We start from the raw sequence: 14,179 nt of genomic DNA, 5'->3' as shown, positions 1-14,179 counted from the left end.
GTAGCTAGCTTCTCCACATTTTGTACAGAGCTTTGCTCGGTCCACTTCACTCTTGCACTTGATGGCGAGGTGTCCATAGTGCCAGCACTTGATGCACTTGACCAGTCTATCCACCCTTCGGATTCGGCAGTTGACCAATCCTATGCGAATCTTACCTCGTTCGCCCAAGACTTTCTTCGCGACCGTTGCCGACACCGTCACCGATGCCGTCTGGGTACCTCCAAAGGCCGTCCGCAAGGACCTGACGGCGTCCAGGGGAATTTGGCAATCCACCCCAGCTGTGAGTTGCAGGGCTTTGAGCACCTCCTCATTCGTGGTCAGCTCATCAAGATCCTTGATCTCGAGGTCTTCTTGTGGTCCTTTACTAAGGACATCAGCATCATCTCCTAGGAGTTCAGCTATCGCTTTGCGTAAGCCCGCAGCTTGGTCCTCTTTGTCCTTTGCCACGATGATCAGCATATCTCCAGGGGTCTTTCTGCGGATCTTGTCAACGCAATCATAAGCCTGTTCGGAGGGTATCTGCTGCTTCACTACTTTGAGGAACTCTGACTGCTGCTTATCCTTTGGGCGAACAATCAGTGCGTTTGGCCTCGCTGCTGATTTCCTCTGTTTCTTCTGGCTCTCCTTCTTTTTCGGCGGCTTCTCTGGCAGCCTCGGTTGCTGCCGCTCCCTTCTAGTTTTGACCTGCTCCCAGTCCAAGGACTTTGCAGGTGGATGCTCCCTCTTGCTCCGAGCGTGAACGGCCTCCCGCTCTTCCCTTTTCTTCTTCTTGAGGTCCCCGGTGTCCGTCGGTGGTGATTCTTGCGACTTCCGTTTCATCCTGGAAGCCTTGGTCGTATCAGAGAGAGCCGAACTCTCATCTTCAAGTTCAGAATTCATCGTCGTCGCAGTGCCTTCAGAAAGCGTTCGCGTTCTCCCTAAGAATAAGGGTACCGACGTCACTGGCAATGGCCTAGTCTGCCCTGTTTGCCCGTCTAGCTGCCTGAGCCGTTTGGCAGAGGTGCTGATAGAGTTCACCATCTTTCGACAATGAGCGTTGATGCTCCTCTTCTCCTTCACGTAGGTGATCAGGTCGGCTATGAGCTATTCATGCCTATCCCACATCTTCAATGTGACCTCGTCACTTGGCCCAGTTTTTTGAGCCACGTTGTCCTGCTTCTTATCTTCGTTTTGAGTGTTTAGTTTATTACCCATCACGTTCCCACGAGTACCTAGGGAAGTATAACTGTCTACTCCGAACAGAGTTCCGGCTGTTGGAGTAAGACCACTAAATACACCTGGGGTGGAACCTGGTGCCCCAGGGAGCACCGTTTGCGACGTCAACTACCCCTGGCGCCTTCCAGAACTTGACACGGTGAATACCTAGACATTGGGGGGGGAGTTGTAGGGGGGCTGTTGTAGGAAACCTACCCTGCACGCCTCTTTTGGTCCGCGGGGGCTATTTTATTCCACTCCAGTCTGCTGAATCAGTAGGCTGACTCAGTTAGGACTTCCACTATCTGCCACCTGGGGACGCGCCGTCGTAGAAGTTGGACTTCTCCATCAAGGTGCCCTGAAAAGGACACGCCTCAGCTCGGCGGTGTGTGTGTGTGTTTTTTTTTCCGTCTGTTGGGAGAATGCATTTACGCACGACCACCTGAGGGAGGGAATAGGTGTTTCCCTCCGTCAAGTGAGTGTGGGACTCCGACAGTGACTGCCAATACCCACTAAACTCCAATCAGACAAATTTCCACTAACCTTTCTTACCCTCACGGTACCACCATTAGGTATTACTTCGTGAGGGAGATCTCAGCTGTTCGCTCTTCCGCCTTCATCTTATGTACGTCCCCCTAGCTTGCAAAGATGTGTGTGATTAGGAGGTTCCAAAAAAGATTTCTCACCTATACTGAAGCCTTGCGCTTTCGTTCCTCGTTCCTGAGCTCCTTCATGACTTCTGCCGCGAAGATGCTCGTTGTGTCGCAGGCTGCCTGTGATGACAGCATTGCTTCCACTAGATCCTCGTGTGAAACTCTTTCCGAGCTCCGACTCCCAAGTATTTCGCATGTCACTGAATTGGGGGCAGCTGAAAAATACATGCTCTGCGTTCTCGTTCACTCCTGTGCAGGTGGGACACTCCGAAGAATCTTCACATTTGAATTTATGTAGATACTCTCTGAAGCACCCGTACCCTGAAAGCATTTGGCACAGATAGTAGTTGACTTCGCCATGAGTTCGACTTACCCACGCGGCTACGTATGAAATTAGAAGATAGGTCCATCTTCCCTTGGTTGAATTTATCCACTTCTACTGCCATCGGTTTAAGCTGTTTCGCCTCTCCTCAGACGCCAGTTCTTCGGTGCTTATCATTTCCGATGCGAGCGCTCGTTTCCGCTTATACAGCGATCCTCGCTCCTCAGCCAAAACCTGAATGGGCAACAATCCTGCGATGACACACCCCGCGTCTTCAGAAACTGTCCGAAAAGCACTTACAACTCTAAGGACACTAAGTCGATAGACTGGTGCGATTTTGCGTCGTGCTTCTTGCAGTCGTAGAACGTCCCCCCAAATGGGAATAGCATATGTGAGCACTGAAGTAGTCACTGAGGACAACAGTGCTCGTCTTCTTTGCTTAGGTCCCCCGATGTTAGGCATGAGGCGTGATAAGGTGGATCTGACGCCCGATGCCTTGGTCTTCACGTGCTCCGCTTGCTGCTTGAAGTTCAGTCGTGTATCGATCATCACCCCCAGGTATCGAATGAATGGCTGGGAGGTGATTTCACAAGACCCGACTCGCAGCGTGATCGTCTGGATCTTCTTCCTGCTGGTGATCAATACGGCTTCTGTCTTCTGTTCCGCTAAGTTCAGTCCAACAGAATCCATCCAGCAGCGGATCGTCTCGAACGTTGTGCTGAAAACGCGCTTCATGTCCTCCAGGTGCTTCCTAACAATGACCACCGCCACGTCATCCGCAAATACCACCAACTTGGTCCGCCAGGGCATATTCAACTTTAGCAGCCCATCGTACATGGTGTTCCACAAGAGAGGACCCAGTACTAAACCTTGGGGTACTCCTTTTTTCACCTTGTACTTCCTGGGGCCGGACTCTGTGTCGTACTTAAGGACCCTTCCGCTGAAATAGCTGTTGACCATTCTCTGCAGGTATCCTGGTACTTCCAATTTGTCAAGAGCCTCCATTATGCAGTCCCACCTGGCTGAGTTGAAGGCATTCTTGATATCCAGTGTCACTACTAAACAGTACTCCTTGGTGCCATTGAGTCATCGTTCCCCTGCGATCGCTTCCCTCGCGGTTTCGACGACCAGGTTGATGGCATCGAGTGTGGATCGGCTTTTCCGGAAACCGTACTGATTGTTGGCAAGCATGGGTTCCACTGCAGCTTCTATCCTCTGGTGAATGATACGCTCGAGAATCTTACCCACAGTGTCGAGCATACAGAGAGGACGGTAGGATGAAGGTTCGTCCAGTGGTTTATTCCCCTTTGGGAGCAGTACCAACCTCTGCTGCTTCCAGGCGGCAGGGAAGATGCCTTCTCTGAGGCACTCGTTGTAAACATCCAGGAACTGCTCTAGTATCGTGTGGATGGCCAGTTTCAACGCGACGTTTGGAATTATATCTAGCCCTGGAGCTTTGGAGTTTCCCACTCTTTTGCAGGCCTCCATCAGCTCTTCCCTGGTGATTTTCGGAACAATTTCTCCTTCCCATTGCTCAGTATGGCTATGAAATTCCGGTTGACTTGGAAGCGTCTCCACAATTCTGTTCAGGAGCACCGGGCACGATGGTGATGGCATTGTTTGACTTTTGAGTCGTGTCATCACCACCTTGTAGGGCCTCCCCCATGGATNATATCTAGCCCTGGAGCTTTGGAGTTTCCCACTCTTTTGCAGGCCTCCATCAGCTCTTCCCTGGTGATTTTCGGAACAATTTCTCCTTCCCATTGCTCAGTATTGCTATGAAATTCCGGTTGACTTGGAAGCGTCTCCACAATTCTGTTCAGGAGCACCGGGCACGATGGTGATGGCATTGTTTGACTTTTGAGTCGTGTCATCACCACCTTGTAGGGCCTCCCCCATGGATCGTTCTCTACCTCGCTAAGGAGCTCGCTCCAGCATTGTCTCTTGCTGTACATGATGGCTTTGCTGAGCTTCCGCCGTGCCTTCTTGTACTTCATCTCTAACTCCTGGAAGTTAAGACTTTTCCTACCACGCTGAGCTGACCTCCTTGCTGCATTACACTCCCTCCGCAACACAGCGATGGTCTCATTCCACCAGTACACCGGTGGATGTCGATTCGTGGTTCGTTTCCTCGTCATAGTGGCATCGCAGGCTTTAGTCACCTTCCTCATAATGTCCTGTGCCTTCGCAGTCGCATTTGCACCAGCAATGGGATGGTCATCTGATGCCACTGAAAATGAGCCCGGATCAAATGTAGTCACTCGCCAGCCAACGCTGTTGGTTTTCTTTGCTGTTGATGTGACTTTCTGGTCAGAACATCTCTCCCAGAGTATTGCTCGGTGGTCACTCGCCGTGTAGATATCACTCACTCTCCATGAGTAGTTTCTCTTAGCAAGAGCACTACTCACGAAGGTAAGATCAACAATTGAGCTCAACTGCCCCCGCCTGAAGGTTGGTTCATCCCCTCTGTTCAGCAAGATCACGTCCAGAGCGGACATGGCTTCCAGTACAGCTTGTCCCATCGCGTTTGTTAGCTTATTTCCCCAGTCAACTGCCCAAGCATTGAAGTCTTCAGCTAACACCACGAGAAAGTGTTGCTTGGCATCCACAGTCAGCCGATCGAGGAAGTCTGTGAACTCATCAATTTTGAGACTAGGTGGGGCATAACAGCTGTAGTAATATATTCCACCGATCTTCGCCTTCACGAAACCATTTCTGCTTACGGTGTCTTGGAACGGCTGATTCTCACAAGCCCAGATTACCGCCTTCCCACTGGCATCAATAATCCAGGACTGAGTGCCAAGATGTCGATATGGCTCCGAAATCATGACAAGGTCCGCCTTCAGCTCGCGCACCGTTTGCATGAGCAAATCGTGTGCGCCCTCACAGTGGTTGAGGTTGAGCTGTAATACCTTGCAGTTTCTCCTCTTATGATCGCCTTTTATTGGTGAGCTTCTGGAGTGCCTCGTTGTACGCTGGGCATCTACTGCTACCACCGACATGAGCACGATTCTTCGTTTTGATATTTTCAGTGCAGAAGGCACACCAAGGATCCTTCTGACACTCCTTTGCTTTGTGGCCATGTTCTCCACACTTTGCGCAGAGTTTTGACCGATCCACTCCACTGGTGCACTTGGTAGCGAGATGTCCGTAGTACCAGCACTTAAAGCACTTGACCGGCCTCTGAACTCTACGTATGCGGCAGTTCACCCAGCCAATCTTAATCTTCTTCCCGTGCGCATCCTCCCCCAGGATTTTCATGACAGCAGCGGCCGTGAGTGTCACCGAGGCAGTTTGCGTCCCTCCATATGCTTTACGCATGGATTTTATGGCCTCGAGACCTAACTCATGCTCCTCACCCACTTGTTTCCGAAGAGCAACGAGAACGTCCTCCTTCGAAGTCTCCTCATCGAGGTCTTTGATCTCGAGATCTTCCATAGGCTCCTTACTTAGCACTTCGGCTTCAGTTCCTAGGAGTGCGACAATCGCTGATCGTAGCTGGGAGGCTTCAACCGCCTTCTTCTTGCTCAGAATAATCAGCATATCTCCAGTGGTCATACGTCTGATTTTCGCGATGCAATCACTAGCTTTATCACAAGCACTGTCTTTCTTCACTCGCGTAAGGAGGTCCAAGTAGTTCTCCTTCTCCTTGTGTCGAATGATCAGTGCTTTTGGCCTAGCCGCCAACTTCTTCTGAGTCTGCTTCGTGTTCGGGTTTTCCCGTAGCGTCTTAGGAGCCGAGTCCCCTTTCTCCCTTCGTCGCTTCCACTTCTGCCAGCCCTGGTCTTCACTGGCTTCATCCTTGTTGCACCTGCCTTGATTGGTCTCGCCCGTGGTTCGCTCGCCTCTAGCACGATCCTTCATGCTAGGTTCATTCCTTTTTGTCCCCTCCTCCTGGCGCGGTGACGTGAGCCGCTCGGGTGGACTTGGGGTCTTATCTTTCTTGGACCTTTTGAGCGAATCGGAATACGTTCCAGGTGATTCCCGATTTCTCTTCTTATTTCCTTCAGTGTCTTTACGGTTCTGGTCTTGTGACCCTCCTTGCGACCCTGCATCCTTCATCGTCCGTTTCCTGATCTCAGCATTTTTCAATGCTGGTTTGTCGGATTTCACTTTCTTCGGCGGCACTTGTTCTGGCAGACGTTCATGCAACGACCTAAGTCGCCTAGTAGAAGCCTGAACGCTCCTAGCCATCTGGCGAATATTCTCATTTATTGTTCGCCTATTTTTGACCATCAACTGGGACAAAAGATCTGCGGTGAGCTTCTCGTGGCGATCCCATTCTTGTTTACGTCTCGATTCTTCATTTGAGACGGTGAGATCGATCTCGTGCTACGTCTGCACCTGCACCACACTCGTGGGATATGGGATCAAGGTATACTCATGCGGTACGGTGAACTTTGTCACCCCTTGAGGCTGAGCCTCTTCCCCACTTGTACCATCTGAGGCCACGTGGTCCACCTTTACATAATATGATGATTGGCTCCTCCCATATTCCATGAAGCCGGCATCAGAACTGATGGTGGGATTCTCCTTGTTAAGGCTACCCGCATGGGAACTTTCAATTTTTTCATCACTCATCATTTTTGTACTAGCTGTTATCGGGAGCCTGACCCGGGGGTATTTTAGGGAGCCCACCCTGCACACCGCTTTTAGAGTTGCGTTTCTCGGAAGGTGTTGGTTCGCGCTGACGTATTTTATTTAGTCGGTACCCTATATTCTGAACGGCAGTTCAGAATATCGAGCATTCCCCCATCCACCACCTGGGGACGCGCCACGTTGCAGGACCTTCCAACCTACGAAAACTCTCGGAGGGTAAAGGCGTTCCTCGCCGAAAGGATCCGTGGTGTGTGTGTGTGTGTGTGTGTGTGTGTGTAAATGATCATCGGGTGTTCACTTTTTTGTTTACTAATTAAATTAATTAAATGAAGAAACGACTAGAACACATCCAGAATATTTGAAATTCTGTCAGGTATGTGGTATTGAATTGGAGTACCCTCTGTAAAATTTCAGCTATTGATGGCGACGAAACATTTAAATTTAGGGGAGGGTGGGGCAAAATGGAACTGTGGGGGAAAATAGAACAGCGGGGCAAAATGGAACGCGGGGCAAAATGGAACGATGGGGCAAAATGGAACGCGGGGCAAAATGGAATGGTACAAAAAATTCTTATCACAAGAAATTTCTCCTCAAGAGATGAAATATTTGGCACAAGAAATTAATTTTGTGATATTATGACGATTTTTCTCTCAGTGAGTGACACCGGAACAAATGATTTGAGATAAAATGTGACATTTCCCTCTCCTTTAGTAGGCTAAATAGTTGAATGAAAACTGAAATTTCATGAGCAGTTGTCTAAATATTTTTAAAACAGTGACTGATTTCGATACAAGGGAAAAATAATGAAAATTCATTGGAATTCGAAATTTTTGAAGAGCAGAAGAATGAGAATTCCTCAACTCATTTGAATTTTCTATCAAAACATTAGTAAAATTTAGTAAACTAAAGCATATAATGTATTCTTAAATTTTCAACAATTGAAAATTCAAAAATTCATTTACCGTAACTTTCCAGGTTTCTATTAATTTTCAAGAAAAGGGGAGAGTAGGGCAAAATGGAATGGTAGTGAATTTTGGTTTTCAAAAACTATAGGACCTTTTTTTAATATTCAATTTATTCATAGAACAATAATAATATTCCAAATAATAATAATAATAAATAATATTCCATAAATAATATTCCAATAATAATATTCCATTCCTTATTTGTTTATCTATAATCGTCTATTACTCTATAATTGAATTTACAGACATATCAGATTTTTCTTCAGTTTTTTAACCTTGAATTAATTTTTTTACAATGAAGATAGCAAAATTTTTATAATGACCTTTTTTATAGCCCTTGAAATTCTCTACAAAAAGATCTTTATCAAAATTCTCCTCTCTCCCTTAGATTAAAAGATAGCGATAACTACAGAGTAGACTGATGTAACTGAATTAACCCTGAATCATCATTTTTGAGCTCACATAAGGTGAAAAATAAAAGTTGTCTGAATTTCGCTCTATATTCGTTTTTTGTACCGTTCCATTACGCCCCACCATCCCCTATCAATTTATATTTATAAAAAAAAGTTTTCTTAATCCGAAAAATGTTTGATTAAGGCCCGGCTGTACTCCCTTCCGAACGTTATCTAGATTGTTTTTTGTTTGATTTTTTCATCTACAAAGCCGTGCAATTTCAATTTGATTTTCTGTCACTCAGAGATCCCCAAAAATTATGATTGTATATTTAAAAAAAAACTGGAAAAAATTTGGAACATTTTCAAAGAGCCTTTGATAAATATTGAGAAATGAGTGAATTGAGGGAAAAATTAGGGATGCGTAATTACCACGGCAAATGGTGGTCAGTCCCAATACTCCGCACATACATAATTAATCCCAAAAGGGTTCTTTGAAAAATTTTTGAATATTTTTATGAATTTTTAAGGCCCACAGCACAGATTATAGGGGAGATTCGAAGGGCTGGGCAAGCCGTGATGAGTATCCCATCGACGTTGAGGGAAACCTTCCGGTTTTAAATGCCGACTGACCCCGGAATGATGCCCTCAATATGAAAATCAATTCTTCCTCCCCTAATTGAGATGGAGAAAAGGGACGAACGCCAATCGATTGAGAATTGAATTCTCCATGAAATGACATCGGTTCCATTTCTAAACCTCAATTAGAAGAGGAGAAATACATTTTCGAAGCACGGAGTGACTGCGGACATGTTCTCCCCATTAAAAAATTAATTTCTCTCCCCCTAATTGAGATGAAGGAATTAAACCAACGCCTATCGATCAAGAATTAAATTTCCACTAAATGACACCGTTTTCGTTCCTTAATCTCAATAAGGGGAAAAGTAATGAATTTTCAAAAGCGCGGAGTAACCCTGAACGGTTCTCCGGCGTCGAGTGAGCTCGGAGGGGCTCCCTCGAATGGAAAATTCATTTCTCCCCCCCCCCCTAATTTAGATGAAGGCATGAAACCAACGCCTATCGATCGACAATTATATTTTCAATAAATCACACCGGTTTCATCCCTCAATCTCAATTAGGAGGAATGAATTTTCAAAGCGCGGAGTAACTCCGGACAAGTTCTTCTCATTCAAAAATTCATTTCTCCCCTCCCTAATTGAGATGAAAGAATGAAACCAACACCTATCGATCAAGAATTAAATTCTCAATAAGTATCACCTGTTTCAATCTTTAATTTCAATAAGGAGAAAAGTTATGAATTTTCAAAAGCGCGGAGGAACCCCGAACGGTTCTCCGGCGTCGAGTAAGTCCGCAGGGGCTCCCCCGATTGGAAAATTCATTTCTTCCTCCCTAATTTAGATGAAGGCTTAAAACCAGCACCTATCGATCGAGAATTGTATTTTCAATAAATGATACCGGTTTCATCCCTTAATCTCAATTAGGAGCGGAGGAAAGAATTTTCATAGCGCGGAGTAACTCCGGACAAGTTCTTCTCATTCAAAAATTCATTTCTCCCCTCCCTAATTGAGATGAAGGAATGAAACCAATACCTATCGATCAAGAATTAAATTCTCAATAAGTAATACCGGTTTCAATCTTTAATCTCAATAAGGAGAAAAGTTATGAATTTTCAAAAGCGAGGAGGAACCCCGAAAGGTTCTCCGGCGTCGAGTGAGTCCGCAGGGGCTCCCCCGATTGGAACATTCATTCCCCCCCCTCCCCCTAATTTAGATGACGGCTTGAAACCAACACCTATCGATCGAGAATTATATTTTCAATAAACAAAAAAGTGACCACCCGATGACCATTTACACACACACACACACACACACACACACACCCCTGGTCCCTGGGGCACCGGGTCCAACCCCAGGTGTATTCTGTGGCCTAGTTTCAGTAACCGGGGCTCTACTGAGGTGGTCCATTATTTTCCTAGGTTCTCGTGGGAACAAGATGGATCTCAATAAAAACAAAAAAAATGAAGACGTGAAGCAGGACCACTTGGTCCAGGAATTGGAGCTAAGTGACGCAGCTACCATGAAGGAGAACATGTGGAACAGGCATGAACAGCTTATTGCTGACCTAGTGAGCTATATGAAGGAGAAGAGGAGCATCAACGCTCAAGCCCGAGAGTTGGTGAACTCTATCAGCACCTCAGCTAAACGGCTGAGGCGACTGGGCGGACAGGCAGGGCAGACCGGACCAATGCTGGTCACACCAGCATCTTTGCTTTTAGGTCGANACCAATGCTGGTTACACCAGCATCTTTGCTTTTAGGTCGAACGCGGACGCTCTCTGAAGGCACCGCGACCTCGATGGACTCGGAGTTTGAGGATGAGAGCTTAGCTCTCTCTGACAACAGCAAGGCTTCCAGGATGAAGAGGAAGTCCCGAGAATCACCACCGACGGACACCAAGGACCGCAAGAAGAAGAAGAAAGATGAGGTGAAGGTCGCTCATGCCCAGAGCAAAAAGGAGGATCTACCTGCAAAGTCTTTGAACTGGGAGCAGGTCAAGACCAAAAAGAAGAGGCAGCTGCAGCCGCCAGAAAAGCCTCAGAAGAAGGAGGTGAAAAAGAAGAAACAGAGGGTACTGGTAACAAGGCCAAATGCGCTGATCGTACGCATGAAGGACAAGCAGCAGTACTCGGAGGTACTCAAACGAGTGAAGCAGCAGATACCTTCCGAACAGGCTCGTGACTGCGTTGACAAAATCCGCAGAACGACCACAGGAGATATGCTGATCATCCTCTCAAAGGATAAGGAGAACGAATCTGATAGCCTCCACAAGGCGATAGCCGAGCTCCTTGGAGACGAGGCTGATGTCCTCAGTAAAGGACCACAGGAGGAACTTGAGATTAAGGATCTCGACGAGCTGACGACGAAGGAAGAGGTGCTTGAAGCCCTGAGACTCACAGCCGGGGTAGATTGTCAAATTTCCCCGGATGCCATCAGGTCTTTGCGCAAGGCCTACGGAGGTACCCAGACTGCTTCAGTGACACTGGCCGCAGCCGTCGTGAAGAAAGTCCTAGGCGATCGAGGCAAGATCCGTATAGGATGGGTGAACTGCCGGATCAGACGGGTGGAGAGAGTGATCAAGTGCTTCAAGTGCTGGCACTATGGGCATCTCGCCATCAAATGTAGGAGTCAAGTGGACAGAGCAAAGCTCTGTACAAAATGTGGGGAAGATGGACACAAAGCTGCTGGCTGTGAAAAAGCAGCCCTTTGTGCCTTATGCACTGAGAGAGATCCATCGAAGGACTGTGCCCATATTGCTGGTAGCAGCAGATGCCCTGTCTTCAGGGAGGCACATCAGAAGGTGAATAAGAAACAGTAATGCGGATACTACAGCTAAACCTCAACCACTGCGAGGCCGCACACGATCTGCTCATGCAGACGGTGCGGGAGCTGAAGTTCGATCTGGTGATCGTCTCGGAGCCATACAGACATTTGAGCAATCAGCCCTGGGAGACGGATAAGAGTCGCAAGGCCGTAATCTGGTCTTGTGGGAAGTTTCCGTTTCAAAGCATTGCGACTACTGATGAAGCTGGCTTTGTGGTAGCTAAGCTGGATGGAATTTATTTCTACAGCTGTTATGCTCCACCAAGCCTCACCCTTGACGAATTCACGGACTTCCTGCATAGACTAACTGAGGACGCGAAGCAGCACTTCCCTATTGCAATCGCGGGGGACTTCAACGCCTGGGCAGTCGACTGGGGTAGCAACGAGACAAAAGCAAGGGGGCAAGCACTACTGGAGGCCATGTCTTCGCTGGACATTGTCCTGTTGAACAACGGTGATGGACCCACGTTCGAAAGAGGAGACAGGAGCTCAATAGTAGACCTCACCTTCGTCAGTAGTAATCTCGCAAGGGAAAACTACTCCTGGAAGGTGATGGATATCTACACCGCTAGTGATCATCGAGCAATCTTTTGGGAGGTGTCCGCTGGTCGAAAAAACAGACCAATGCCTAGGAAGACAAACGAAATCGGCTGGAAGGTGAGCACCTTCGATCCTAGCACATTCTCAGTGGCACTGGATGATTACCCCATACGGGGCAGCAGTGCTACGGAGAAAGCCGAGGATCTCATGAGAAGAGTTAGCGAGGCTTGTGATGCCTCAATGCCTCGAAAACGCAGTGGAGGCCGTCTGCCACCAGTGCACTGGTGGAATGATCATATTGGAGCTCTTCGAGAGGAGTGCGTTAAGGCTAGAAGGTCGGCTCAGCGTGGTCGGAAAAAGCTGAACTCCGAAGAACTGGAGAAGAAATGGAAGGATGCTCGCCGAAAGCTCAACAAAGCTATCAAGGAGAGCAAAAAGAAAAGTTGGACTGGACTCCTTGACGAAGTCGAGAGTGACCCGTGGGGAAGACCGTACAAGGCGGTTATGACGCGGCTGAAAAGCAGGCCTATGCCATCGCCGACCTGTCCCGAGCTCTTGAAGGAGATTGTAGCGGTGCTTTTCCCGCGACAACCGGAATTTCAGCGTGCCAATACACGAGGAAAGACTTTGATGGTCCCATCGATCACCGAGGAAGAGCTGATGGAGGCGTGCGACAGATTCGGGAATGCCAAGGCCCCGGGTCTTGACGGGATCCCAAACATCGCACTGAAAGCCGCTATCCATGCGTTGCCAGGCCTCTTCTTGGACGTTTTCAACGAGTGTCTCAGCGAGGGCATCTTCCCTGCAAAGTGGAAACAGCAGAGGCTAGTGTTGCTCCCGAAAGGGAAAAAACCACCGGACGAACCTTCATCCTACCGTCCTCTCTGCATGCTCGATACAGCTGGTAAGATCCTTGAACGCATCGTCCACAGAAGAATAGAAGCAGCTGTCGAACCAATGCTGTCCAACGACCAGTTCGGCTTCCGGAGAGGCCGTTCAACCCTTGAAGCGATCAATCTAGTTGTCGATACAGCTAGGGAGGCGATTTCAGGGGAGAGATGGCTTGGAGGCACAAAGAAGTACTGCCTGGTGGCAACACTGGACATCAGGAACGCCTTCAACTCAGCCCGATGGGACTGCATCATGGCGGCCCTTGAGAGATTTGGTGTACCTGAATATCTGCGGAGGATGGTGGACGACTACTTCACCGAGAGGGTCCTCAAGTACGACACGGAGAGTGGCCCCAAAGAGTACAGAGTCACTGGAGGGGTACCTCAGGGCTCGGTGCTGGGTCCTCTTTTGTGGAACATCATGTACGACGGACTGCTGAAGCTGACACTGCCACGCGGTGTGCGGCTCGTGGCTTTTGCAGATGATGTGGCCGTAGTGATTGTAGGAAAATACCTGGAAGACATGAAGCTCACCTTCGAAAGGACTTTCGAGGTGACTCGCCGTTGGATGGACTCCGCCGGCCTGAGCCTGGCCGAGCATAAAACGGAGGCCGTGTTGATCACAAGCAGAAAGGTGTTGGAGACAATCACGCTGCAAGTCGGGGATTATGAGCTCACATCCCAGCCGTATATTCGGTACTTGGGAGTGATGATTGATGCCCGACTCAGTTTTAAGCAGCAAGTGGAACACATCACAACTAAGGCGTCAGGGGTTCGAGCAGCTTTGTCTCGCCTCATGCCCAACATTGGAGGTCCCAAGCAGAGGAGACGAGCATTACTGTCATCGGTGATTACGTCAGTACTCACCTACGGCATTGCTGTATGGGCGCAGGCCCTTCAATTACAGCAGAATCAGCGCAAAGTGGGGCCTGTCTACCGACTTAGTGCCCTTAGAGTCGCCAGCGCATTTCGCACCGTGTCCAACGATGCCGTGTGTGTTATAGCCGGAATGATGCCAATTGAAGTGCTAGCCGAGGAACGAAGATCCCTATTCCAGCAAAAAGGAGAGACGTCATTAAGTCCAACCGAGATTCAGGCTGAGGCCAGACGAAAGAGCATAGAACGATGGCAGTTACGATGGAGTACCTCACTGAAAGGTAGATGGACATATCGTCTTATCCCGCAGGTGAGTGCTTGGGTGAATCGTGAGTACGGAGAGACCAA

This window comes from Diachasma alloeum, unplaced genomic scaffold (genome assembly GCF_001412515.2).
Source record: "Diachasma alloeum isolate Michigan unplaced genomic scaffold, Dall2.0 Dall_scaffold_00703, whole genome shotgun sequence".
NCBI classification, from domain to species: Eukaryota; Metazoa; Arthropoda; class Insecta; order Hymenoptera; family Braconidae; genus Diachasma; species Diachasma alloeum.
This window is presented reverse-complemented; position numbering follows the sequence as displayed.